The sequence below is a fragment of the Pinus tabuliformis genome, chromosome J (genome assembly GCF_031772625.1).
Source record: "Pinus tabuliformis cultivar Carrire ecotype Pingquan chromosome J, CPIR1, whole genome shotgun sequence".
NCBI lineage: Eukaryota > Viridiplantae > Streptophyta > Pinopsida > Pinales > Pinaceae > Pinus > Pinus tabuliformis.
The window spans coordinates 509618420-509645430 of NC_142295.1; positions in this window are offsets into that span (position 1 = coordinate 509618420).

The following is a 27011-nucleotide window of genomic DNA, read 5'->3' on the forward strand; positions in this document are numbered from 1 at the left end:
AAAATATTTAGTTATCTGACGTGCAGTAGTTACATGCATGCATGCATTAATTAACTAAACTCACAATCAGTTCCATAAACTGTTGGAACTAATCTAACTAGACTTAACTCAATTAACTGAGCTAACTAATTACAACTCAAAGTACAGCTCATCCTGATCTCTTTAATCAAGGGATAACTTCCTCAATCAAAGGGGAAACTGTTGCATGTCTTCACATAGACTTCATGTTTGATTTTCTCCAACTAATTAACTCAAGATGAATTAATTAATTAATTTACAAACAGCTGCTAAAATCAAATTCGAATTTTAATTCTCAATTTTAGTTCAGGGACTAACTAAAATTGGAATGTATCCCAAAATGATATTTATAGCAGCGATATTTTTATCACTTCTATTTTTAGCATTTCTTGTTGTTATTTTCAACATAAAAACGATCATTGGTTTCTTTCTTAGCCTTAGGACCTTTTTTAGCTTTGAGGAAATCCTTAGTACACTGGTGTCTACTATACTTATTATTAAAGAAAACACTTTAATACCATATGAAGCCTCTAAATACCTTTAGGCCTCTGAATACCATATGAAGCTCCTTAAGATCCGTTAAAGACCCAGTGGACCCCAAAAATATGAAAGGTGTTTATGTTATCCCTTGCTCTTGTGGGACTCCTTACATTGGTGGGACTGGTCGCTTGATTAATCAAAGGATTCGTGAGCATGTAGCTGACATCAAGCATGGCAAGACCCGCTCCTCTGCTTTGGCAGAACATGCAGAAAAATCTAGGCATCACATATGCATTGAGGAAGCCCATGTCATTGCCAAGGTTAGTCATTTCCATCATCGTAAATTTAGGGAGGCCTTGGAAATCAAAAAAATGCCCAATAATTTAAATAGAGACGATGGTTGGAATATTAGTAGAAGTTGGGTCCCTGTCCTATCCTCCTAGTTTGTTTCTGTTTGCGGATTATTTTATTTTTTAAGGTTTGATGTTTCTATTTATGAATTTTTTGTTTCTATATAGGTATTTGTATTTAATGTTAATATTCTTTTGATCTATTTTCTCACCTTTAAAAAAAAAAAAAAAAATTCCCTCCCTTTTGATTGCTTTGTTTTAATTTTAGTCTCATTTAATTATTATTTTTGTTATAGGAACTTGACTCATATATATATATATATATCTATTATAAAATTATTATTCTTAAACTAGTCGTTATAGGAATATTATTTGATCTTAATAATCATTATTAAAATATTATTTTTCATAAACTAGCCATTGTAAAAAATAAATAAAAATAATAATAATAATAATAATTTTACCCTCCCTTTTGATTGCTTTGTTTTAATTTTAGTCTCCTTTAATTATTATTTTTGTTATAGGATCTTGACTCATTAATCAGGTCTTGACTCCTATTTATTTATTTATTTTATTTATTTTTATTTTTTTACTCTGTTCCCTGTATTTGGTTGACTTGGATTGTTTGTTTCTTATTAATGTTTACGTTTTTCAATCTTTCTTAATTAATATTAATATTATTATTATTATTTATCTTAATTATTATTATAAATTATAATATTATTATTCTTAAACTAGCCATTATAGGAATATTATTTGATCTTAATAATCATTATTAAAATATTAATTTTCATAAACTAACCATTATATGATCTTTTGGTCTCTACATCACCCTTTGTTTAAGCATGTGCCACGATTTGCATCTTCATTTGGTCCTGATGATAAACCACACTAGCTGGTTCGAAATGCATCGACAAAATTTTCTCCTATGTGATTTCTACCAAAAAGACTCTTCTTAATACTTATCCTTTTAAGGTCAACAACAAAGTAGGTGTAGGTTACTTTTACATATCCAGCCTTGATGATGAGCCCTTTTCATCCCCTGCAGAAGGAAAGAGCCTCACCTTGTTGAGTGGAACCCAATACATTCATATTGAGATAGTTGCATTGCATTTGTTGTTTTGCATTATTGTGTGTGCATCCTAATTTTTTCATTATTCATGTTGATGTTTTTGCATGCTAGTTTGATGTGTTATTATCTAATGTTTTATTTTGATTTTATGTTATCCTATATCGCAAGGGTGATTATCAACACCCTATAGTTTCTATCAACAATATTCTTTGAGTGTGTAGGAAACAAGTCCACAAAGTCTCAGGGATCGTTGCAGTCTCATGCACTCCTCATTCAAGCACATGGACCATGCACTCTACAATGAGCACATGCCTCTGAGTTGTAGCTAGATATTACCCACAAAAATGCGAGTAACCCATTGGAGAAATTTGTCTTGTTCTTCTACAACCATCCATCCAACATCCCTATTGATCATCACATGACATGAAGCCATAAACCCTCCACACATTGCTTCAGTCGGATTTCTTTCTCCCATTTGACATTCCTTCTTGAAGGAAGATGGGTCATCCATCGTTAGGTAATTTAACCATTTTGTATCATGTTATTTTACTTAATGTTTGGGGAATACTAATATGAATCAAGGTGTGATCTGGATGATTGATAGATCTTGATTATATTCTTGTTCCCTCACTTCATCTAGGAGGTTAATCTTTAACTCTATTCCAATGGGATCTCCTCTGAGGCCTTAGGGTTGTAGGAAGTGTCGGTCAATTTAATTATGTTTTAAAATCTCTTACATTAAATCATCAATTCGAGTAAGTAAGCTTGTGAAGTTTATAACACAATATATTATAGGAGTTTAGCTCTCAATTCTAATGGAAATAAAACATAATGAAAGAAATTCATATTCTATTAATTTCATGAAATGAAATATTAGTATATGAAAGTATTTAAAATGACATGAAACAGGTTTTTTCCTGTGCGCGCACCACTCCTCCCTCTGCGACCTTCCCCCTGCAATCCCTCCCCTCAGCCATGGCTCCAAAGGGAGGCTCTGAGCCTCCTTCCTCCCTCCCCCCTGAGCTCCTGGCCTTCAAGCAACTGGTGGGTGAATGCAGCAAGCACCCAATTTTGGCCTCCCAACAGAAGTTTGTCAAGAAGATGGAAACAATCCCGACTGTCACTCTCCCAGCTAAAGAGCCCTGTCGTGCTGCCCTGAATATTGCAGAAAGAGGACTCATCAGCCAGTTCACTAGGTTATGGCCATCACCAAGAGCCATCAAATCGTGGGTGCAACACAACTGGAGACCACTGGTCTCAAAAGGAATAAAATGTCATTTTGTCGGTAAGGGTTACTTTGTTTTCATTTTTTACTGCATTGAAGACAGGAAAACCTCATTTTCAGAAACGGGCCATACTTCATGGTACCTCAGGGCCTTTACCTGAACAAATGGACCTTAGACTTTCATCTAGCTCAAAATGTGCCCTCGGTTGTTCCTGTTTGGGTACGCCTCCCCCATTTACCCTTGCATTGATGGAGCCTGAAACACCCTTAGAAAGTACATTAACAGAGCAGACAGGAAGGGACAATACTCCTATGCCAGAATCTGTGTTGAGGTAGATCTGGAAGTTGGGCTTCCAGAAGCTATAAAACTAACAGTGGCAGATTGGTCACATGTGCAAGAACTGGATTACGAACAACTGCCCTTCAAGTGCAGGCACTGCCATGGATACAGGCACTTTGCAAGAAACTGTAAAAAGAAAACTAAAGAAGAAGCAGAGAAAATAAAAGGAGACCAATGGACAATAGTGCAAAAAATAGCCTCATCAAAGCAGCACAACAAACAGAGAGGGAAAGGGGCACAAGCTGGAAATAGTGAGCCATCCACAGAATTGTAGCCGGAAGGGGCAACACTCCCACGAACAGACCTTCCTTCAAATTCCTTCGCAACTCTCAGCACACAGGAGGAAACCCCTGTTACGGAAAGTGATGCAAAACAGCAGGCAAACCCCTCACTAATTGAGGAAGGAAACGCAGGGGCCTCTCTGATCCAAAATGACTCCCCAGAAAGAGAAAACCCACCATCCTCTTATGCAGACATGATAAGAAAGAAGCCTCTGGAACTAACAGGCTCATCGGAAGAGGAGACAAATGAAAGACCCTCGAAGAGGGTAGGGAGGAAATCCCTCAAGGAAGCAAGAGAAGAAGAAGCAAAGAGGCAAAAAATGCAAGGAAGTCAGTCCACTCTAGAAATGACCATAAGTCAAAACACCAGAGCACGGCCACCAAAGGGAGGCCTCTCCTCCACCACCCCAAATAAATAATGCATATGGTCTCTTGGAACTATAGAGGCTTGGGGAACCACATGAAGGTTGCAACTATTAAAGATCTCATGAAAATAGAAAGCCCAAAGATCCTCATGCTCCAAGAGACAAAAATAGAAGGGGAAGCCCTTCTTGAGTTAAGCAGAACGACCTAGAAGACTAAAGTTGGGATGGCAGTAAGCGCAAGGGGAAGCTCAGGAGGACTTGCCACAGTCTGGATGGAGGATCTGTTCCAGTTGGAGAATTCCTTCGAGACTCAACATTGGATTTACACTGAACTCAGACACAAAGCAAGTAAGCTCACTCTCGCCCTGTTTAATCTTTATGTTCCTATGCTTTACCTTAAGAAAAGAGAGTGCTGGAAAACACTTATCGATTTTGTAGAATGTTATTCTCCCATGAACATTGTAATAGTAGGAGATCTAAACATCGTTCTTGACCCAAAAGAAAAAAGAGGGGGCAACAATAGCAAAGATCCATTGCTACCCCTTGTGGAGGACATAATTCAGCAATGGGATCTTCTTGATCTTAAACCCAAAAAGGGGAGATACACTTGGACCAACAATAGAACAGGGGCAGCTCACATCTCAACCAGTCTTGACAGATTCCTAGTACAAAGCACTCTTTTTATGGATAAGAGAATAATAGCAACGAGAATCCTATCAAAGCTCACCTCGGACCATAAACCCATCCTCTTACAACTGGACGAGGAAGAAAACCTGGGGCCCATACCATTTCACTTCAGCCCCTTGTGGATAGAGTAGGAAGGGTTCATGGAATTCATTGACAAGGCATGGTCTACCATGGTCACCGGGTCACCCAGTTATGTTTGGGAGCAAAAAATAAAAGCAACCAAAGCAGCTCTGAAAGAGTGGGTCAAAACGCCTCCCAACACCTACACCACACATAGAAAAGAAACTATCCAACAGTTAGCAGATCTACAGTTGGAGATGGAGGATAAAGATGTAACCACACATGAATTGGAGAAAGAACAAATAGCCCAACTTGCCTCTTTCAGCTCTTTCAGAAAAGAAGAAGAATTCTGGAGGCTTAAGTCCAGAAGCTTATGGGTGAAAGCAGGTGACCGAAACACATCCTTCTTCCATAGGCAGTTCAGAGCAAGACTCTCCCAGAATCACATCTCAGAAATCATCACAGCAGATGGGACAGTTGCCAAAGGTTTCTCCCAAGTTAAAAAAGTTGTTGAAACTCACTTTCAGTGGTTATACTCAGAGGATGGAATAGGAGATGAGGTGATTTCCAATGACTTCCTCTCCCAGATCCCTTCCTTGGTCAATGAGGAGAATAATTCAAATCTTATGAAACCCTTCATTGAGGAAGAAATCAGCAATGTAATTTGGGACATGGAGCCTGACAAAGCCCCAGGCCCAGATGGTTTCTCGGCACACTTTTACAGAGCTTGTTGGACAATCATCAAAGTTGACCTACTAAGAATGGCAAAGGCTTTTCAGAAAAAGGCTAAAGTGGGAGGCAGTACCAAATCCACCCTTTTCGCCCTAATACCTAAAGAAGTGAATCCAGCTACCTTTGACATATTTAGACCCATTTCTCTTTGTAATGTGTCTTACAAAATTCTTGCTAATTTTCTTGCAAACAAAATAAAACCTTTGCTATCTAAGCTCATTTCTCCCAGTCAAGGAGGATTTGTAGCTGGAAGACATATTTTAGATAATGCGATACTTGTTCAAGAATCCATGCACTCCAATCATCAGAGGAAGGAGCAAGGGATGTTGATCAAGTTGGATATGACCAACGCCTTTGATCAGGTAAAAATTTCATTCCTCTACAAAGTTCTTCTGACCTTCAGATTCAACCTGAATTTTGTGAATCAGATCAAGGCTTGCACTAACAAACCATGGATTGCCCCACTGGTTAACGACCGACCTACCTCATATTTCCAAGCTTCAAGAGGGATAAGGCAAGGATTACCGCTATCTCCCTTTTTGTACATAATAATGGCAGACACCCTGAGTAGGAAACTGAAAGCGGAAAGAAACAAAGGTACTCTCCCAGGCATCCGAACGATGATTGGACTAGAACCAATCAACCATGCCTTGTTTGCAAATGAATCTCTTCTCTTGGGAGGAGCTTCCACTAGAATAGCAAAGGAATTCAAAGGGACCTTGCAGAGTTTTTGCACCATTTCAGGAGCACTCATTAATAAAAGAAAAAGTGCAGTGTACAGCTGGAACACAGAGGAGCAAACTGTTAACACCCAGGTTGTTCCCTATGACTCCCAAGGGAATACGGCCGGGGTAACCACTAACCAGTCTTTGGATTACAGCTTCTAGCCAAGCTGTGATCAGAGAGGGCTCTCTCTTAATGATTGTTTCTGTTCTATTGGTTTTAGGCTAGCTGTGAAATTCAACTTTGGTTTAATTGTTTGGTTGGAAAAGGTTCAGTCTAAACTTGTATGCTCTTACCAAATCTTATATAACATTGGGCAATGGAGTCAGTGGTCCTTTGCTTTGGTGTGCTGTGTTAATACAGTAATGAAACTGCAGAGCAGGATAATTGTCTGGGAAACAATGCTTTGGAATTGAGTTTGGGTGTGATATGGTCAGGATAAGAAAGGCAATTAAGAATCTTTCTGTAATCTGATATGAAAGAAAGCGATTGTTACCTGGAAGCATTTAAGAATTTCTAGATAACTTTCACAATGTGGAATTAAATATAACATGAGCATTTAAGAATTCATGTCTGTTTTAATCCTGAAGAAAACATTTGCAGCAATATAAGATTGAGCACAGGGTGTGAAGAAACATGTCCTGAACTATTTCTTTTCTTTATCGCTAGATATGATGAAAACGTGAAAATGAAATAATACAGGGAAACAGAACAGAGTTTAAAGAAAACATATCATTCCACCAGACAACGCGGGGGTTCTACAACAGCACTTAGATTATCAACAAGACACCAGAGTTCCAGGAAATCACTGAGCTGGAATTGCTCTTTGTATTAAACTTTTCTGAAAGTACAGAGTATACATGCCTCAGAGTAAAACTTACCAACCCCTTATGCGTTACTAAGGGGGGTATATATACAAATTTACATTAGAAAATATCTGAATGAAGAGTAAATGCTCCATAAATGTCCTACCAACTGCTGGAGTGCAGCAGCTGAAAAAGTAAATGTTGTAATAACTTTTAGTCCCTTAGCTGTCAAAAAATGGTCAGAGACTGTTGACTTGGTGGCAATTGGCGTCGGCTGGCGACGCGCTGTTCAAAACTTGGTTAGCCGTCATTGTCTATGTGATGAGTCACTTTTTGGCCGCTCTTTTAACGCTAACCTTTTTGCTGTCCGTCTTCTGGTGACCTGGAGCTGTCAGCGGCCGAATGACTTGAAGCTATCGTGGCAAAATTTGGAGCATGGCCTGCCACCAGTCCTCCTTAGGCATTTGATGTCTCCGAATTTTTATTAGAGTCTCATCGGCCTCTGTATACCGCCAAAAGTTAGGAGGAGTTTCAAACAAATGATTTGCCTCACTTTCAATGAAGAATAGGCCTTCAAGTTTAGTGTACAAGCTCTGTCCTGTTGGAGGCCCTGTTTCCTCAGGAGTACTGCCAGATGCAGTGATTTGATTTTCAATGTAAGTAGCCATCCTGTTGGTGAATTGATCTCTGGAAATCAATTTCCCTGTGCTGTTCAGCAGGCCAGGCAATCCCCTTGCTTGCAGCATTCCCATTTTGAGTTTATACTCCTCCACCTCAGCCTGTATTTCATAGCATTTTCTTTCTACAGTCTGTACATAACTTCTGAGAGTTAGCACCTTTTTGGTTGTGAGGATGGCCTCTGTTCTGTTGACGATGCCAATGGCTGCCAGCTCCTCTTTGTCTTGCCTGTTCAAAAAATCTATCAGTTGGTTTGCCTGTTCAGGTCTGTTTCCCAGCACTGTTTTGGCCCTCTGGATTTCTGTCTGTGCTTGGCCAATTAAATCCATGTACTCATGGATTGTTTTGATGGATTTCCATTGCTTGGTGATAGCTTGGGTAATCTTACCCCACAAAATTCTTTTTATGTCGGCCATGGTACTTTCCAGATTGAGCTCCTTTTCCAGGGCCTTTATTTTATCCTTCAGGGCCTTAATTTCTCTGCTCTGCTCTGCTACTGTTACCTTTGATTTATCATATTTGGCATCTATCTCTGCCAATTTTTCTTTTGCTTTCTTTATTTCATCCGCCTGGAGTTCCATTGCCTTGACAGCCTTGGTCAATTCTTCTACGCTCGGGTGTGCATCTGGAGCTGCTGTTGTGCCTGCTGCTTCTGTTGTGGGGGCCACTGTTGCCCCTGAAGTTGTTGCTGTTGTTGAAGCTTTTGGAGGAGCCTGGAGTGTAGATTCTCCCTGTTTGTCTTGTAGCATTCCTTCCAGCTCTTTCTCCAATTCTTTGATCCTCTGATCTTGCTGTAGAAGGAGGTCAAGTTGTTCATTAAGCTGTTTTTCTTTTTGTAGTTCTGCTGTCTGAGGGTGTTCTGTAGGTAACAGCCCCAACCTCTTCTTCATTGCATTCAGATCATCATCTTTCTTCTTTATGAGGGCCTTTACACCTGTTGGATCACTAGGATCATGCCCTAGATCAATAATAATCTCCTCCAGAGACTTTATTCTATTATCCTTGGCCTTAGAGGACATCCTCTCAAAATCTAGCTGAGTGTTTGTGTTCTTCAAGGAATCTTTCAGCTCATGGGCCAGTGTGGCCTTCTCTACCAATGTGGCATAGACCATCTCCCCAGTCTGCTTGTGGAGTTCAATCTGGTCCATAGGATGTATGTCTTTAGCTAGGACCTCCACCCTTGTTTTAATGAAATCTGCAGTTGTCATTGGCTGTGGCCCCTTGGGTTTGAAATGGCTGAATATCATTTTTTCTTCCTCGAAGTCATAGACCGACATCAATCTTTCCTGCTGGGCTGGTGTAGCATCTATGAACTGTTTGTAAACCTCAGCCCTTAATAACTCATTTGCTGCCTTGATCTGTTTAAAAGATGCCTTAGTGCCTTTAGGCTTCTGGATTTGCTGAGATGAGGATGACACCTCCAAACCAAGCTGTAAAGTCTGCTCCTGCTGAAAGGAGCTTGTCCCTGTATGTTGGCTTCCCTCCCTGTCCTTTCCTGTGCTGTTTAAGACATCTTCAGTAATGTCTTCCACCTCAGGGGAATCTGCCCTTTGTCTTTTGGTCTCTGGCTGATGGGAAGGTCCACTAATAGGAGTGGACTCTTCTCTTTCTCTTTTAGAACCCCTCTCCTCATGGGCTGGGGTTTGCAAAACAGGTGCTGTAGGAGTCTCAGTTTGCAGAGGAGGAGCTTGATCTTTCTGTTGATCTGCTTGTTCCTCCCTCTGCAACTCATTTTGCCGCTTAGTTTGCTGTTCAGTTGAGGGGGTTGCCTTCTCTTTCAGTGTTTCATGTTCTGCATCCATTATGCCTTTGCCTTTATCCACTGCTGCTGCCGATGTAGAGGGTGCCTGTGGTGCTGTCCTTGTCACTGAGGTCCCTTCTCCCACTGAGTGAGGCGGCCTGAAAGGTACCTGCTGCACATAGTCCAGGTCAATAGTCTTCTCAAGCTCTTTCATGTTTTTAAGCATTCTTTCTTCTTCAGTTAAACTCTCCACTAGAGTGTCCAGCTGCCATTCTTGCAAGTTAGCATACTTTTCTATGTGTGGGTAGTGGCAGTGCTTAATACCTAGGAGTCTGTACTTGTTTCTCCTAGCAGTGATGAAACCTTGAGGGTCATAAGGGACCCATCGAAAACTATAGGACAACTTATATTTGTCCTTGAGGATCAAGTCTGCAGATTCCCATCCTTCCTTCTTGTTCATAATGAAGGGGCCCAACTCATTTTTGAAATTAAGGTGGGCCTTTTTCTTGGAGCTGTGGAAATGGGTGAGGTCTGACTGAATTAATTGCCTGTAATACTCCAAGGCAAATAATCTCATAGGTACATACTTGGGGAGCCTGAATGGACAGAGCTCACAGCCATATACTCTGAACACAGTATGGTGTTCATATAGGTACCAGTCACCTATTTTGTACTTCTTAGATAGCTGCATAGCTTTCTTGATCTCACTAGATATTCTAGGTGGAGGGGACCTCATCAGCATGCAAGAGACTGGGAACACAAACTGGTCGACAAATTCACAGTAGGTATAGGGTGAATTTGTGACTTTATGATAAACTGAGGTCCAGAAGATGACAGATCTTCTCTCCCCTTTATTATCCAGCCTTCTGATGTAGCATGGGAAGGCTTCAGAATGATGAAACATGAACAGATGGTAGATGTAAGCTGAGTATCTGAAGACCCCCTGTCTGTCCACTTTGCTTAATTGATCATGAATCTTATTGGCTATAAACTTAGCAAAGTTATACTTTCGGGCAGGGGGTTGACGCGGGCTGTAAGCAGACAGCAACACTAGCATGGATTTATCCACATGCTTACTGTTTTGGTATCCCAATACATAGGCTATCATGTCTAGTAATAGCCTGCCTATATCATCGAAATGCTCCCTCAGATAGGGAGGTGGCCCTGTAGGCTGGCATTCAGGTCTCATGAAGTTCCGGGTGACCTTTTGCAGCTCCTCACTGGTCATCTTATCACCAGTTTCCAGCAAATAAGTTGTGGAGAACGGGATCAGCAACTCTGTCTGATCAAACTGTAACATATTGTTGATGGAGTCAGCATTTATATAGAAGAGGATCCTCCCTGATGGAGTATTGACAGCTCTGTGCTGGACATCATAGTGTTCAGCACAGAGGCGAATGATTTCAGGGAAAACATTCACAGCTGGGAGACAGTAATAGGGCAAGTTTGACTCCCATATCCCATGTGTACCATGCCCATCCTTATAATCTTCGCTTAGTTGAGTGAAGATCTTCAAGAAGTCCCTGTCTCCCTCAAAGTCCTCAATGAGACAATCTTTGTCAATGAATGGCAAGGCCTCCAGCCCCTTGTTGGTTTGATTTAATGGAGCTGCACTGAGGGAAGAGGAAGCAGAGGCTGCCATGCTATAATCTGAATTTGTGCAGGTGGAGGTACTGGCTTGACAAGTCTATAAAGACTTAAGTAGCAGGTGAGCTGTAAACACCGTCTGGTGTCCTCTTTTAGTGAATAAAGGCAAACAGGTTTGTAAGTTGCTGCAAGATTCACAGGGATGTGAATTGCTAATAGATAAGTTGCAGAGATATTGATGTTTCTTTTTATAAAGAATGCAGGTGGCCTGTACTCGGCAAAAGGGAACAATACCGAGCACCTCGGGGGCAATTTTACAGTTTTAGCCCGCGGACTGATCGCTCCAATGTCGAATTGTGGTTTAGGGATGGTGCAGATTGCTTGGGTTTAGTTTAGGTAATCAGGCAGAACTGAATTAAGTGGTTTTACCAGTCCTTTAATGGTGATTTTTACAGATAATTGGAATGCAGGGGCAAAGTAGGAAAACTGGCAAAATACCTGGGAAAACCGCCTCGGAAGCTCGCGGGCCGGGCTGTGGAGACTTAGTGCCGTCGAATTCCGAACTTTCAGCGGTTGAATCGTCGAATTTGATGGCTGGCTGAGAAAATTCGCGGCAGCTGTTGGCAACGGATAGTTCTCTTTTGCATGAAAATGACCGAAAACGGCTCATTTAGTCGTTTAAAACGTTAATTTTGGCAAAAGTGTGCACTTGGCGCTTTTCCGCCGATGACGTCAGCATGACGTCATGGCGGGACCCGGGTACGGAGGTGACGTGGCAGCGGAGGTGTCTGCCAGGGTGGCAGGACATGGTGGCGGGCGGATGCGGTGGCAGGTCCGCGTGGAGGGCCACGGGACGCTGGGGCGGGCACTGGTGAGGTGACGTGCCAATGACGTAGGAGGGAGGGCGGTAACAGGGGTGGCGGTAAGCGGGTTCCCCGCACCACCTTTGGGCAAAGGCGGTAACGGGGAGGGGGGCTCTGAACAACCCCACTGCCTGCCACGCGTCCCCTGTACGGGACGGCCAAAACCACTTTCCCCGGACGCTAAAGGTCGGCAGGTCGGGGAGTGAGAATGACCGCCCACCTTTAGATCTGGGCGGTGGAGATCGGACGTCTGGCGGGCTCTCCGACGGATCGAGCAGGTTGGGGGGGGGTCCCGCCGGCACCATAAAATATTCCATTTAATATTTGGGGCGGAGGACTATAAAAAATGGGTTTTTCGTAGTGTTTTGGGTTTTCTGGGTTTTTTGCAAGGGTTTATACAAGAAAAGGGGTTTTTGTGTGTTTTTTAGCGGAGGGACAGTGAGGGTTGAGGGGAAGGATTTCTGCTCATAACCAGAGGTTAGAGCACATCCAAGACAAGGTTGACCACAGTCCCAGATGGACTGAAGTCCCCTTAGACCTTTATTTGGCTATAATGCCAAAAGGAGAATATGTAGATAATGCTGGGATTTATACACCATGGTGTTTAATACTAGTAGGGGAAAGGTATGATAGGGGAGTTATATAGTAAAATTAGATGTTAATATGGATGAGGAAGGCAAATGAAGGGGATATCACCAAGTTTATTTGCAATTTACTTAGTTTAGAGAGTAGATCAAAATGAAAAGATTTTTAGACAAGAAATGTGGCTTTTGAATGAGCAAGAACCACCATGAAACCATGATCTTCTTCCATGAATCTCAGCTGATGAGGGGATGTTAGGAATGAAATGGAAGGGGGAAAGAGGGAGGTTAGTCATGCTCCTTGCTGTAACTTGATGAAGGTGAACACCTTGTCAATTAATTGACTTTACTCTGGTAAGCACAGTTAACATATGTGCAATGGTAAAGACAACCTTTCTGCAACCCCAACTACTTACCCAGCTACTTACCTAGCATTTTTTATTTCTCCTTGGAGGGTGCACTTGGACTTGCAAACCCTTACTTGCCTTTTCTTTTCTTTGGCTTTTTTTTTTTTTTTTTTTTTTCCTATCTACTTCTACCCTTATCACTTCCAAGGTCCCAGATTAAGCTGTTGGGAGCCTTTTCTTCTCTACCTGAACTATTTGTCTGCCAAGATTAAACAGTTTGGACAGACTTCCTTTCTCTATTCTACAACTGCAAATTTAAACCATGGAATGATCCAGATTAGACTGTTGGACCATCCATCAAAATTTTTAAGTCCATACCAAGCTATAAGCACAGATCAGAATCTCTGGGAAATATGTGATCTTTGAATCATCAAAGCAGAGCATATTTGGACCTTCCATAGCCAATCATGAAATATGAAACCTATTGGTATAGGTAGCTAACAGTGGCTCCACATGGGGATGGTTTTTCATTTGAAAGACCAAGAACAACAGGTCAGATTGCCTTGCTCTTTGGCTGCCCATATCATTCTTGAACTTTGCTGCTTTGAAGTGCCAAATTGTGTGCTTCTCTTCTTGGTAGACCTCTGATTCTATTTACCTTTTGTTGATAGTCAATAATCTTCAAAAAACCGCATTTTTACAATCTAAACAGAAAATAATATATACATCTGCATATATACAAGGGAACCTCAAGTTGCACTCATGGGAAATAGTCAAAATAGTGCTTCAGCATCCTGCCATTCACAGGACCTTCATCCAAATCAGTTTCATTGAGACTTTTAAGGAAATAGGTATTATTACCTTGTACTGCTTGGACAGCAAATGGTCCTCTCCATAAGGAATCAAATTTTCCATGTTTTCCTTTTTCTTCTCTTCTTGCATCCCACTTGAGGACTTTGTCACCAACATTAAAATCTTCTGCTTTGGTTCTTCTATCAAAGGCCTTCTTCAGTTTTTCTTGTAATACTTGAACTCTGCTGAAAACTTGATCTCTGGTTTGCTGCAGACATATGATCTGATTAATCCTTCTTTGCATATCATTTGGTTCAGCTTGGCTTTCTTGAAGAAGCTTCATAACAGGCACTCCTAAGGATGAGGGGAACTTGGCCTCTAATCCATAAACCAACTCATAAGGGCTGGTCCCAATTGATCTTTTGGTTGTCAGTCTATCTGCCCATAAGGCATTGACTAACTTCTTATGCCAATTCTTTTTATTTTCTTCCAACACCTTCTTTATGATGTTTACCAGGCTTTTGTTTGATGATTCAGCAAGGCCATTTCCTTGGGGATAGTATGCAGTAGAATGACCCAGGATAATGTGAAATTTGTGGCAGAAATTCACCATCTTTTTGGATCTGAAAGCAGCAGCATTGTCTGTAATTATCTTATCAGGGCAGCCAAATCTAGCAAGTATGTTGTTTTCCAAGAACTGAATGATTATTGAATCATTTGCTTGTCTGCATGGGGCAGCTTCAATCCACTTGGTGAAGTAGTCTGTGGCTGTCAAAATCCATCTGTGTTGTCCTGAAGATGAGGGATGAATTTCCCCAATGAAATCCAAGCCCCATTGTTGAAAAGGTCTGTCCGTTGCAATGGGCTTTAAGGGAAGAGGCAGTAGCTTTCTTTTCCCCTCAAACACTTGGCATTTATGACATGAGGTTGAGAATTTCTTGACATCAGAGAACATGGTGGGCCAGTAGTATCCAGCCCTCAGTATTTTGTCCACGGTGGACTTCCAGTATAAGTGTCCACCACAGTGACCTGCATGAAATTCTTCCATGATTTTGTTAGTTTCATTTTCCATTAAACAGTGCAACAATATACCTTCATGGTTTTTCCAAAGCAAATTGCCATCCATCACACAAAATCTTGATGTTTTCATTTTTAAGAACCTACACTTAGTTTTGGACAGTCCTGGGGGAGCACACAGGTTTTGTAAGATATAACAGATATCAGAGTACCAAGGAGATTGTTCAAAGGCTACATTGATCTTTGGAGTCGCCAGCTCTGTTTCACTGTCCAGCTGATTGATATCTAGGGCTTGGAAATTTGTTTCTGTCATTAATTTGGCCAAGCCTTGCCCTTTTATTAGCTTTGTAGGTTTTATTTCAATGTCAAATTCTAGTATGCTGGCAATCCATTTTCCTCTTCTGCCCTCTAAGTTTTCTTGGGTGAGAATGTCTTTGACAATAGGACTTGGTACATAAGCCACAACATGGGAATAAAGGATGTAAATCCTAAAGTCTTTAATGGCTTTGACCAAAGCATAGGCTTGTTTCTCCATAATTTGATATTTTAGAGGTGCATCTCTAAGAGCCCTGCTGAAGAAGGCAATAGGCTTCTCATTCCCTTGGTCATCTTTCTGTAATAAAATAGCAGCAATAGTATGCTGGGAGGCAAAAGAGAAGATGATGAATTCTCTGTCAAACTGAGGATTGGTCAACACTGGGGTTTGGGTAAGGGCCAGTTTTATACCTTCAAAGGCTTGCTTGGCTTCAATTGTCCATTTTACCTTTGAATCTTTCTTTAGCATATTATTAAGCAATCTGATCAACTCGGCCAGATTTGGGATAAATCTCCTTAAGAAGTTGATTTTTCCCAAGAATCCTTGCAATTCTTTTATATTTCTTGGGTGGGGCATTTGTAGGATAGCTTGTATCCTATCTGGATCAATTCTTATGCCATCTTTAGAGATGATGTGGCCCAATAGTTTACCTTCCTCTAAACCAAACAGGGATTTTTTGGGATTCAACGAAATTCCATATTTCCTACATGTTAGGAAGATCTGTCTCAAATGTTTCAAATGTTCTTGGTCAGACTTGGAAAAAGGTGTGAGGTCATCTAAATAAATGACAAGGAAATCATGAATCTCCTTAGCGAAAGCAATATCCATTGCTCTTTGAAATGTTGCCCCGGCATTCTTCAACCCAAAAGGCATTTTAACATACTTGAAAGTTCCCCATGGGGTTGTAAATGCAGTTTTGTCTTGATCATCAGGGTGTACTAGGATTTGGTTGAAACCCGAGAATCCATCAAGTAATGAGATCCTTGAGGCCCCTACCACTCTTTGGAGAATATGATCCATCTTAGGTAAGGGATAGTTGTCTTTGAGGGATACTTGGTTCAGATTCCTTAAGTCCACACACAGCCTAATTTCACCGGTCTTCTTTCTTGTAGGGACTAAGTTGGAGATCCATTCAGAGAATCTGATTGGTGCTATGATGCCTGCCTTAAACATTTTTTGTACTTCTTGTTCCATTGCTGGGAGAAGCATAGGATTGATTCTCCTCAATTTTTGTTTAAAGGGCTTTTGATCAGGCTTGAGAGGGATAGTATGCTGGATAACAGAGGTGTCATAGGACTTTAGGTCCTCATAACTCCATGCAAAGACATCCTGGAACTCTTTAAAAAGGTCAATGTATTTTGGCTTTTGATCAGGAGGTAAAGATGCCGACAATTTAATTATTTTGGGTTTGTCAATTGTACCTATGTTGTATTCTTCAATGGCTGCATTTAAGGGCTGCATTTTTGGTTTTCTAGGAATATCATTTGAATCAAAGATGTCCTCTAGGGGAGTCAGGCCTGTCGGTAGAAAGTTGTCTTTCAGCTCTATGATTTCAGTTTCAGCATTGGCCACTTCCTCACAATTGATTGATTGAATTTGTCGAATGCTCTCTTTGTTGAAAATGGTTGGGTTTAGCATTTGTTTTGTTGTTCTAGGTGATATTGGGTGAACAACCTCCTGAAACTGTATTTGTGATTGACTTGCTTTGTCATTGTCAATATTTAGTCCTGAAAATTCTTGCTGCAAAGTCAAGAAATTGTTTATTTGCTTGTCATCATCAAACACTTGCCAATCATTGACATTGTTTGGGACAGATGGTCTGTGTTTTATCTCAGCTGTAAAACAATGATGGGGCTCAAAAGGCAGCTTGCAGGTACTAGCAAAGGTGGCTAAACTATGAGCATGTAGATTGTGGGTCCTAGAAATCTTAGTGATTTGGAATTCAAAGAAGGAGTTTAGTACATCTGCAACAGCAGACCTATAAGACCTCAATCTTTTATTATTGGTGACAAAATTTCCTTTTACTTGTTGGATAACTAGGTCTGAGTCTCCTAAGATTGACACTTCTATCGCTTGTAGGGACTTTACTAACTTGAGACCTAGTAAGAGAGCCTCATATTTAGCCATGTTATTAGTACATCTAAAATTCAATCTGTAGGCTCTGCCTTCTGCATAGTTATTTTCTTTATTGTGTACCCAAACTCCAGCCCCTGCTCCTAATTTGTTAACTGCACCGTCAAATTCAAGGAACCATAGAATGTCCTGTTGGGAAGGAGTTTTAATGATCTTTTCATGGGCTGGCAATGTGAGTAGAAGTTGTGGTTTTTCCTTTAGGTCATCTTCTAGGACAGTTTCATCATTTGATTGGGTATGCTTGGGATTTAGAACAGCAGCAGTATCTAGTGTTTGATTAACTGTTGTTTCATGGGTGGTAATACTTTCATTTGAGTCTTTCTCTTGTATGAATATCTTGGTTTCAACTTCACCTTTTGAGGGAGTTGTGGTGTCATTGAAAAGAATGTATGAGTCTATGTCTGAATGGATAGCATATATGGGAAAGTTTTGAGGCTTTTCCTCACTGCTGACCATGTATTTCATCAGTGTTTCTCTGTACAGTCTTTTTGGTTGCCCAAAAACAGAGATGGTGGCATATGACATGTCTAATTGTAGGGAACCTTGGAGTTTAGCTCCCCATGATCTTGATAACAGCATCCCATACTTGGGTGGGATATCAGCAACTACCACATCCATTAGGATTGTTTTGTTTGGGTATTGAACCAAAGACACACATAAGTCTTTTATGAGACCTAGACACTTGACTTGGCTGGAGTCAAAGGAAAACAGATCCTTGTATGGTCTTGTTATGTCTAAATTCAATCTCTCCATGACTGCTTTTGGCATAAGATTGTGAGAGGCACCTGAGTCAAACATTGCATTATGTAGTATTTTGTCATGAATATGTAAACTGACATAAAAAGGCAGTATCCCTGTGACTATTGTTTTTCCATCCACTTCTGGGCCAAATAACAATTCTGGAGTGTCATCCAGCACATTGACATCATCTATGTTGCTGGTGAGTTGAAGGGACTTTTTGATCTGTAGTTTATAGATGTCATGCTTGGCTAGTTCCACGAGAGGAATAGCTATCTTTATTTTGCCAATTTCAGTTTCTAGATCAAAGGATTTGTCAGATTGGGTCTTGGGGTTGTAGGTGACAGTTCTTTCCTTGTTCATTAAGTCTCCTTCTAGATTTTTGTCTTGACTTCGAGATTTATCCCTTTTACTCATCTCTTGAGGAGCGATATTTAAATTAGGGTGAGAAGACGAAGTGTCCAGAGACTGCTGCCTTAAGGACAATGGCTCAGTGATCTCTTCAACAATCACTTCTTGTGTATGTGAATTTATTTTGTCATTAGGTTCTGTGCCTGTGACTCTTTCGGGCTGCTGATTATCCTTTTTCTTTTCAGGCTGGTTAACATTTATAGTTCTGCTCCTCAGCTTGTATTGTTTATGGACTTCATAAACAGCAGTGTCATAGCCTTGTTTGAAGTCAAAGGATTCACCTGATTTAGTTTGGAATAGTTTGATTTCATCATCCTTATGATCCTCTTGTGTTAAGAAAACTTGACTTTCACCATCCAGACCCATTAAATTAATCTCAGGATCTTCATTGGGCTCAATTGATGTTGAAGTTTCTGCATAATTTTCTTGGAAAGGGGGTCTTATGTCTTGGTCAGCACTGGCCTTGCCAATGTTTGGGTTTGGGTTTCTCCTAAAATTTGGATTCCTAGGAGGATTGTTTTGTGGTGCTTCCCATGATGCTTTTCTCTCAACCGATTCTACCCTATCACCCAATCTCTTCATACCATTAAGTATTGCATCAAGTTTTTGATCAAGGGCTGTAGGTTCTTCTTTGTATATGCTTCTCTTTTCTAACCTTACCCTGTTTCTTTTGGCAATCAGGTTTGCCTCCACAGTGACAGCAGCCTTTTGAGCGTCTTCAAGGGTTTCAGGTTCTCTTTCCTTCAACTGATATGCCATGTCAGGATCAAATCCATCAGGGAATTTGTACAAGGCCAAATCAGGAGGAGGTCTTAGGTTTTGTGGTATTGCATTGTACACATTGTTGAATCTAGCACAATACTCCAGAACGGTCTCTTGCGGACCTCTCTTGATTGTTTCATATTCTGCAAGTATGTGCAGGGGATCTTTCTTCTTCTCCCATCTGGTAGTAAAGGCTTGATACAGATCATTGGGAGTTGCAATGGAGTTTGCATTCAAAGATCTAAACCAAGTTCTTACATCCCCGGTTAGGCTTTGAACAAACATCCTCATTCTGACACTGTCATCATCTATTTCATAGGTCTCAAAATGGTCTTGCATCTTCTTGGCATGCTGGACAGCTGTTAGAGAGCCATTGGAGTCAAAATATGAGATTTTTCTTTGGTAATCTTGAGGTAAAGCTGCAGCATTAGCTGGTATCTGCAAGGGTGCATATCTGTTAGCCATATTTACAGGATTTAGCGGATTAACAGGTGCAGCTGGGATAATAGGAACGATGGGTACCACAGGGGTAACAGGTGAAGCTGAACCTAAAGTGTGGTTCAAGGGGATCTGTGCAGTGGATGAAGATGTGAGAGGAGGACTGTGAGAAGTGGATGGTGAACTAGGGGAACTAGGGGTGGATCGGAAAAGAACTTTTATTGGAGTAGAAATGGGGTTGGGATGAACTGTACGAGGGGTTAAATCAGCAGGTTGGTCCTGCCTTTGCTGCCTCCTAATATTTCTAGGGATGGTATTTGGATTATCAACAATGATGGGTGGATTAGGGTCAGGATTAGCCCTAGTATGTCGAGGATTTTTCTTAGGAGCCAGTTTCTAACTGTTTTTCAGGACTTTTTTATAGGAAGTTTTTATATATACAAGGACTGGGTGAAGATTTTGGAGTGGCTATATATGTTCAAAGCTAAGATGAAGATTCCCTATCTAGCTCTTCCCTAAAGTTGTCACTGTGATACAGAAACAGTTCTAAGGCCTCTTGGCTGGTTTCAAGCTTGATGGTAGCTTTGGAAGATAGATAGTAATTGAAAAAACCTAAAAGTTCCCCAGTGGAGTCGCCATTTATGTTAACACCCAGGTTGTTCCCTATGACTCCCAAGGGAATACGGCCGGGGTAACCACTAACCAGTCTTTGGATTACAGCTTCTAGCCAAGCTGTGATCAGAGAGGGCTCTCTCTTAATGATTGTTTCTGTTCTATTGGTTTTTAGGCTAGCTGTGAAATTCAACTTTGGTTTAATTGTTTGGTTGGAAAAGGTTCAGTCTAAACTTGTATGCTCTTACCAAATCTTATATAACATTGGGCAATGGAGTCAGTGGTCCTTTGGTTTGGTGTGCTGTGTTAATACAGTAATGAAACTGCAGAGCAGGATAATTGTCTGGGAAACAATGCTTTGGAATTGAGTTTGGGTGTGATATGGTCAAGATAAGAAAGGCAATTAAGAATCTTTCTGTAATCTGATATGAAAGAAAGCGATTGTTACCTGGAAGCATTTAAGAATTTCTAGATAACTTTCACAATGTGGAATTAAATATAACATGAGCATTTAAGAATTCATGTCTGTTTTAATCCTGAAGAAAACATTTGCAGCAATATAAGATTGAGCACAGGGTGTGAAGAAACATGTCCTGAACTATTCTTTTTCTTTATCGCTAGATATGATGAAAACGTGAAAATGAAATAATACAGGGAAACAGAACAGAGTTTAAAGAAAACATATCATTCCACCAGACAACGCGGGGGTTCTGTAACAGCACTTAGATTATCAACAAGACACCAGAGTTCCAGGAAATCACTGAGCTGGAATTGCTCTTTGTATTAAACTTTTCTGAAAGTACAGAGTATACATGCCTCAGAGTAAAACTTACCAACCCCTTATGCGTTACTAAGGGGGGTATATATACAAATTTACATTAGAAAATATCTGAATGAAGAGTAAATGCTCCATAAATGTCCTACCAACTGCTGGAGTGCAGCAGCTGAAAAAGTAAATGTTGTAATAACTTTTAGTCCCTTAGCTGTCAAAAAATGGTCAGAGACTGTTGACTTGGTGGCAATTGGCGTCGGCTGGCGACGCGCTGTTCAAAACTTGGTTAGCCGTCATTGTCTATGTGATGAGTCACTTTTTGGCCGCTCTTTTAACGCTAACCTTTTTGCTGTCCGTCTTCTGGTGACCTGGAGCTGTCAGCGGCCGAATGACTTGAAGCTATCGTGGCAAAATTTGGAGCATGGCCTGCCACCAGTCCTCCTTAGGCATTTGATGTCTCCGAATTTTTATTAGAGTCTCATCGGCCTCTGTATACCGCCAAAAGTTAGGAGGAGTTTCAAACAAATGATTTGCCTCACTTTCAATGAAGAATAGGCCTTCAAGTTTAGTGTACAAGCTCTGTCCTGTTGGAGGCCCTGTTTCCTCAGGAGTACTGCCAGATGCAGTGATTTGATTTTCAATGTAAGTAGCCATCCTGTTGGTGAATTGATCTCTGGAAATCAATTTCCCTGTGCTGTTCAGCAGGCCAGGCAATCCCCTTGCTTGCAGCATTCCCATTTTGAGTTTATACTCCTCCACCTCAGCCTGTATTTCATAGCATTTTCTTTCTACAGTCTGTACATAACTTCTGAGAGTTAGCACCTTTTTGGTTGTGAGGATGGCCTCTGTTCTGTTGACGATGCCAATGGCTGCCAGCTCCTCTTTGTCTTGCCTGTTCAAAAAATCTATCAGTTGGTTTGCCTGTTCAGGTCTGTTTCCCAGCACTGTTTTGGCCCTCTGGATTTCTGTCTGTGCTTGGCCAATTAAATCCATGTACTCATGGATTGTTTTGATGGATTTCCATTGCTTGGTGATAGCTTGGGTAATCTTACCCCACAAAATTCTTTTTATGTCGGCCATGGTACTTTCCAGATTGAGCTCCTTTTCCAGGGCCTTTATTTATCCTTCAGGGCCTTAATTTCTCTGCTCTGCTCTGCTACTGTTACCTTTGATTTATCATATTTGGCATCTATCTCTGCCAATTTTTCTTTTGCTTTCTTTATTTCATCCGCCTGGAGTTCCATTGCCTTGACAGCCTTGGTCAATTCTTCTATGCTCGGGTGTGCATCTGGAGCTGCTGTTGTGCCTGCTGCTTCTGTTGTGGGGGCCACTGTTGCCCCTGAAGTTGTTGCTGTTGTTGAAGCTTTTGGAGGAGCCTGGAGTGTAGATTCTCCCTGTTTGTCTTGTAGCGTTCCTTCCAGCTCTTTCTCCAATTCTTTGATCCTCTGATCTTGCTGTAGAAGGAGGTCAAGTTGTTCATTAAGCTGTTTTTCTTTTTGTAGTTCTGCTGTCTGAGGGTGTTCTGTAGGTAACAGCCCCAACCTCTTCTTCATTGCATTCAGATCATCATCTTTCTTCTTTATGAGGGCCTTTACACCTGTTGGATCACTAGGATCATGCCCTAGATCAATAATAATCTCCTCCAGAGACTTTATTCTATTATCCTTGGCCTTAGAGGACATCCTCTCAAAATCTAGCTGAGTGTTTGTGTTCTTCAAGGAATCTTTCAGCTCATGGGCCAGTGTGGCCTTCTCTACCAATGTGGCATAGACCATCTCCCCAGTCTGCTTGTGGAGTTCAATCTGGTCCATAGGATGTATGTCTTTAGCTAGGACCTCCACCCTTGTTTTGATGAAATCTGCAGTTGTCATTGGCTGTGGCCCCTTGGGTTTGAAATGGCTGAATATCATTTTTTCTTCCTCGAAGTCATAGACTGACATCAATCTTTCCTGCTGGGCTGGTTTAGCATCTATGAACTGTTTGTAAACCTCAGCCCTTAATAACTCATTTGCTGCCTTGATCTGTTTAAAATATGCCTTAGTGCCTTTAGGCTTCTGGCTTTGCTGAGATGAGGATGACACCTCCAAACCAAGCTGTAAAGTCTGCTCCTGCTGAAAGGAGCTTGTCCCTGTATGTTGGCTTCCCTCCCTGTCCTTTCCTGTGCTGTTTAAGACATCTTCAGTAATGTCTTCCACCTCAGGGGAATCTGCCCTTTGTCTTTTGGTCTCTGGCTGATGGGAAGGTCCACTAATAGGAGTGGACTCTTCTCTTTCTCTTTTAGAACCCCTCTCCTCATGGGCTGGGGTTTGCAAAACAGGTGTTGTAGGAGTCTCAGTTTGCAGAGGAGGAGCTTGATCTTTCTGCTGATCTGCTTGTTCCTCCCTCTGCAGCTCATTTTGCCGCTTAGTTTGCTGTTCAGTTGAGGGGGTTGCCTTCTCTTTCAGTGTTTCATGTTCTGCGTCCATTATGCCTTTGCCTTTATCCACTGCTGCTGCCGATGTAGAGGGTGCCTGTGGTGCTGTCCTTGTCACTGAGGTCCCTTCTCCCACTGAGTGAGGCGGCCTGAAAGGTACCTGCTGCACATAGTCCAGGTCAATAGTCTTCTCAAGCTCTTTCATGTTTTTAAGCATTCTTTCTTCTTCAGTTAAACTCTCCACTAGAGTGTCCAGCTGCCATTCTTGCAAGTTGGCATACTTTTCTATGTGTGGGTAGTGCAGTGCTTAATACCTAGGAGTCTGTACTTGTTTCTCCTAGCAGTGATGAAACCTTGAGGGTCATAAGGGACCCATCGAAAACTATAGGACAACTTATATTTGTCCTTGAGGATCAAGTCTGCAGATTCCCATCCTTCCTTCTTGTTCATAATGAAGGGGCCCAACTCATTTTTGAAATTAAGGTGGGCCTTTTTCTTGGAGCTGTGGAAATGGGTGAGGTCTGACTGAATTAATTGCCTGTAATACTCCAAGGCAAATAATCTCATAGGTACATACTTGGGGAGCCTGAATGGACAAAGCTCACAGCCATATACTCTGAACACAGTATGGTGTTCATATAGGTACCAGTCACCTATTTTGTACTTCTTAGATAGCTGCATAACTTTCTTGATCTCACTAGATATTCTAGGTGGAGGGGACCTCATCAGCATGCAAGAGACTGGGAACACAAACTGGTCGAAAAATTCGCAGTAGGTATAGGGTGAATTTGTGACTTTATGATAAACTGAGGTCCAGAAGATGACAGATCTTCTCTCCCCTTTATTATCCAGCCTTCTGATGTAGCATGGGAAGGCTTCAGAATGATGAAACATGAACAGATGGTAGATGTAAGCTGAGTATCTGAAGAACCCCTGTCTATCCACTTTGCTTAATTGATCATGAATCTTATTGGCTATAAACTTAGCAAAGTTATACTTTCGGGCAGGGGTTGACGCGGGCTGTAAGCAGACAGCAACACTAGCATGGATTTATCCACATGCTTACTGTTTTGGTATCCCAATACATAGGCTATCATGTCTAGTAATAGCTTGCCTATATCATCGAAATGCTCCCTCAGATAGGGAGGTGGCCCTGTAGGCTAGCATTCAGGTCTCATGAAGTTCCGGGTGACCTTTTGCAGCTCCTCACTGGTCATCTTATCACCAGTTTCCAGAAAATAAGTTGTGGAGAACGGGATCAGCAACTCTGTCTGATCAAACTGTAACATATTGTTGATGGAGTCAGCATTTATATAGAAGAGGATCCTCCTTGATGGAGTATTGACAGCTCTGTGCTGGACATCATAGTGTTCAGCACAGAGGCGAATGATTTCAGGGAAAACATTCACAGCTGGGAGACAGTAATAGGGCAAGTTTGACTCCCATATCCCATGTGTACCATGCCCATCCTTATAATCTTCCCTTAGTTGAGTGAAGATCTTCAAGAAGTCCCTGTCTCCCTCAAAGTCCTCAATGAGACAATCTTTGTCAATGAATGGCAAGGCCTCCAGCCCCTTGTTGGTTTGATTTAATGGAGCTGCACTGAGGGAAGAGGAAGCAGAGGCTGCCATGCTATAATCTGAATTTGTGCAGGTGGAGGTACTGGCTTGACAAGTCTATAAAGACTTAAGTAGCAGGTGAGCTGTAAACACCGTCTGGTGTCCTCTTTTAGTGAATAAAGGAAAACAGGTTTGTAAGTTGCTGCAAGATTCACAGGGATGTGAATTGCTAATAGATAAGTTGCAGAGATATTGATGTTTCTTTTTATAAAGAATGCAGGTGGCCTGTACTCGGCAAAAGGGAACAATACCGAGCACCTCGGGGGCAATTTTACAGTTTTAGCCCGCGGACTGATCGCTCCAATGTCGAATTGTGGATTAGGGATGGTGCAGATTGCTTGGGTTTAGTTTAGGTAATCAGGCAGAACTGAATTAAGTGGTTTTACCAGTCCTTTAATGGTGATTTTTACAGATAATTGGAATGCAGGGGCAAAGTAGGAAAACTGGCAAAATACCTGGGAAAACCGCCTCGGAAGCTCGCGGGCCGGGCTGTGGAGACTTAGTGCCATCGAATTCCGAACTTTCAGCGGTTGAATCGTTGAATTTGATGGCTGGCTGAGAAAATTCGCGGCAGCTGTTGGCAACGGATAGTTCTCTTTTGCATGAAAATGACCGAAAACGGCTCATTTAGTCGTTTAAAACGTTAATTTTGGCAAAAGTGTGCACTTGGCGCTTTTCCGCCGATGACGTCAGCATGACGTCACGGCGGGACCCGAGTACGGAGGTGACGTGGCAGCGGAGGTGTCTGCCAGGGTGGCAGGACATGGTGGCGGGCGGATGCGGTGGCAGGTCCGCGTGGAGGGCCACGGGACGCTGGGGCGGGCACTGGTGAGGTGACGTCAGGGTGACGTGCCAATGACGTAGGAGGGAGGGCGGTAACAGGGGTGGCGGTAAGCAGGTTCCCCGCACCACCTTTGGGCAAAGGCGGTAACGGGGAGGGGGGCTCCGAACAACCCCACCACCTGCCACACGTCCCCTGTACAGGACGGCCAAAACCACTTTCCCCGGACGCTAAAGGTCGGCAGGTCGGGGAGTGAGAATGACCGCCCACCTTTAGATCTGGGCGGTGGAGATCGGACGTCTGGCGGGCTCTCCGACGGATCGAGCAGGTTGGGGGGGGGTCCCGCCGGCACCATAAAATATTCCATTTAATATTTGGGGTGGAGGACTATAAAAAATGGGTTTTTCGTAGTGTTTTGGGTTTTCTGGGTTTTTTGCAAGGGTTTATACAAGAAAAGGGGTTTTTGTGTGTTTTTTAGTGGAGGGACAGTGAGGGTTGAGGGGAAGGATTTCTGCTCATAACCAGAGGTTAGAGCACATCCAAGACAAGGTTGACCACAGTCCCAGATGGACTAAAGTCCCCTTAGACCTTTATTTGGCTATAATGCCAAAAGGAGAATATGTAGATAATGCTGGGATTTATACACCATGGTGTTTAATACTAGTAGGGGAAAGGTATGATAGGGGAGTTATATAGTAAAATTAGATGTTAATATGGATGAGGAAGGCAAATGAAGGGGATATCACCAAGTTTATTTGCAATTTACTTAGTTTAGAGAGTAGATCAAAATGAAAAGATTTTTAGACAAGAAATGTGGCTTTTGAATGAGCAAGAACCACCATGAAACCATGATCTTCTTCCATGAATCTCAGCTGATGAGGGGATGTTAGGAATGAAATGGAAGGGGGAAAGAGGGAGGTTAGTCATGCTCCTTGCTGTAACTTGATGAAGGTGAACACCTTGTCAATTAATTGACTTTACTCTGGTAAGCACAGTTAACATATGTGCAATGGTAAAGACAACCTTTCTGCAACCCCAACTACTTACCCAGCTACTTACCTAGCATTTTTTATTTCTCCTTGGAGGGTGCACTTGGACTTGCAAACCCTTACTTGCCTTTTCTTTTCTTTGGCTTTTTTTTTTTTTTTTTTTTTTTCCTATCTACTTCTACCCTTATCACTTCCAAGGTCCCAGATTAAGCTGTTGGGAGCCTTTTCTTCTCTACCTGAACTATTTGTCTGCCAAGATTAAACAGTTTGGACAGACTTCCT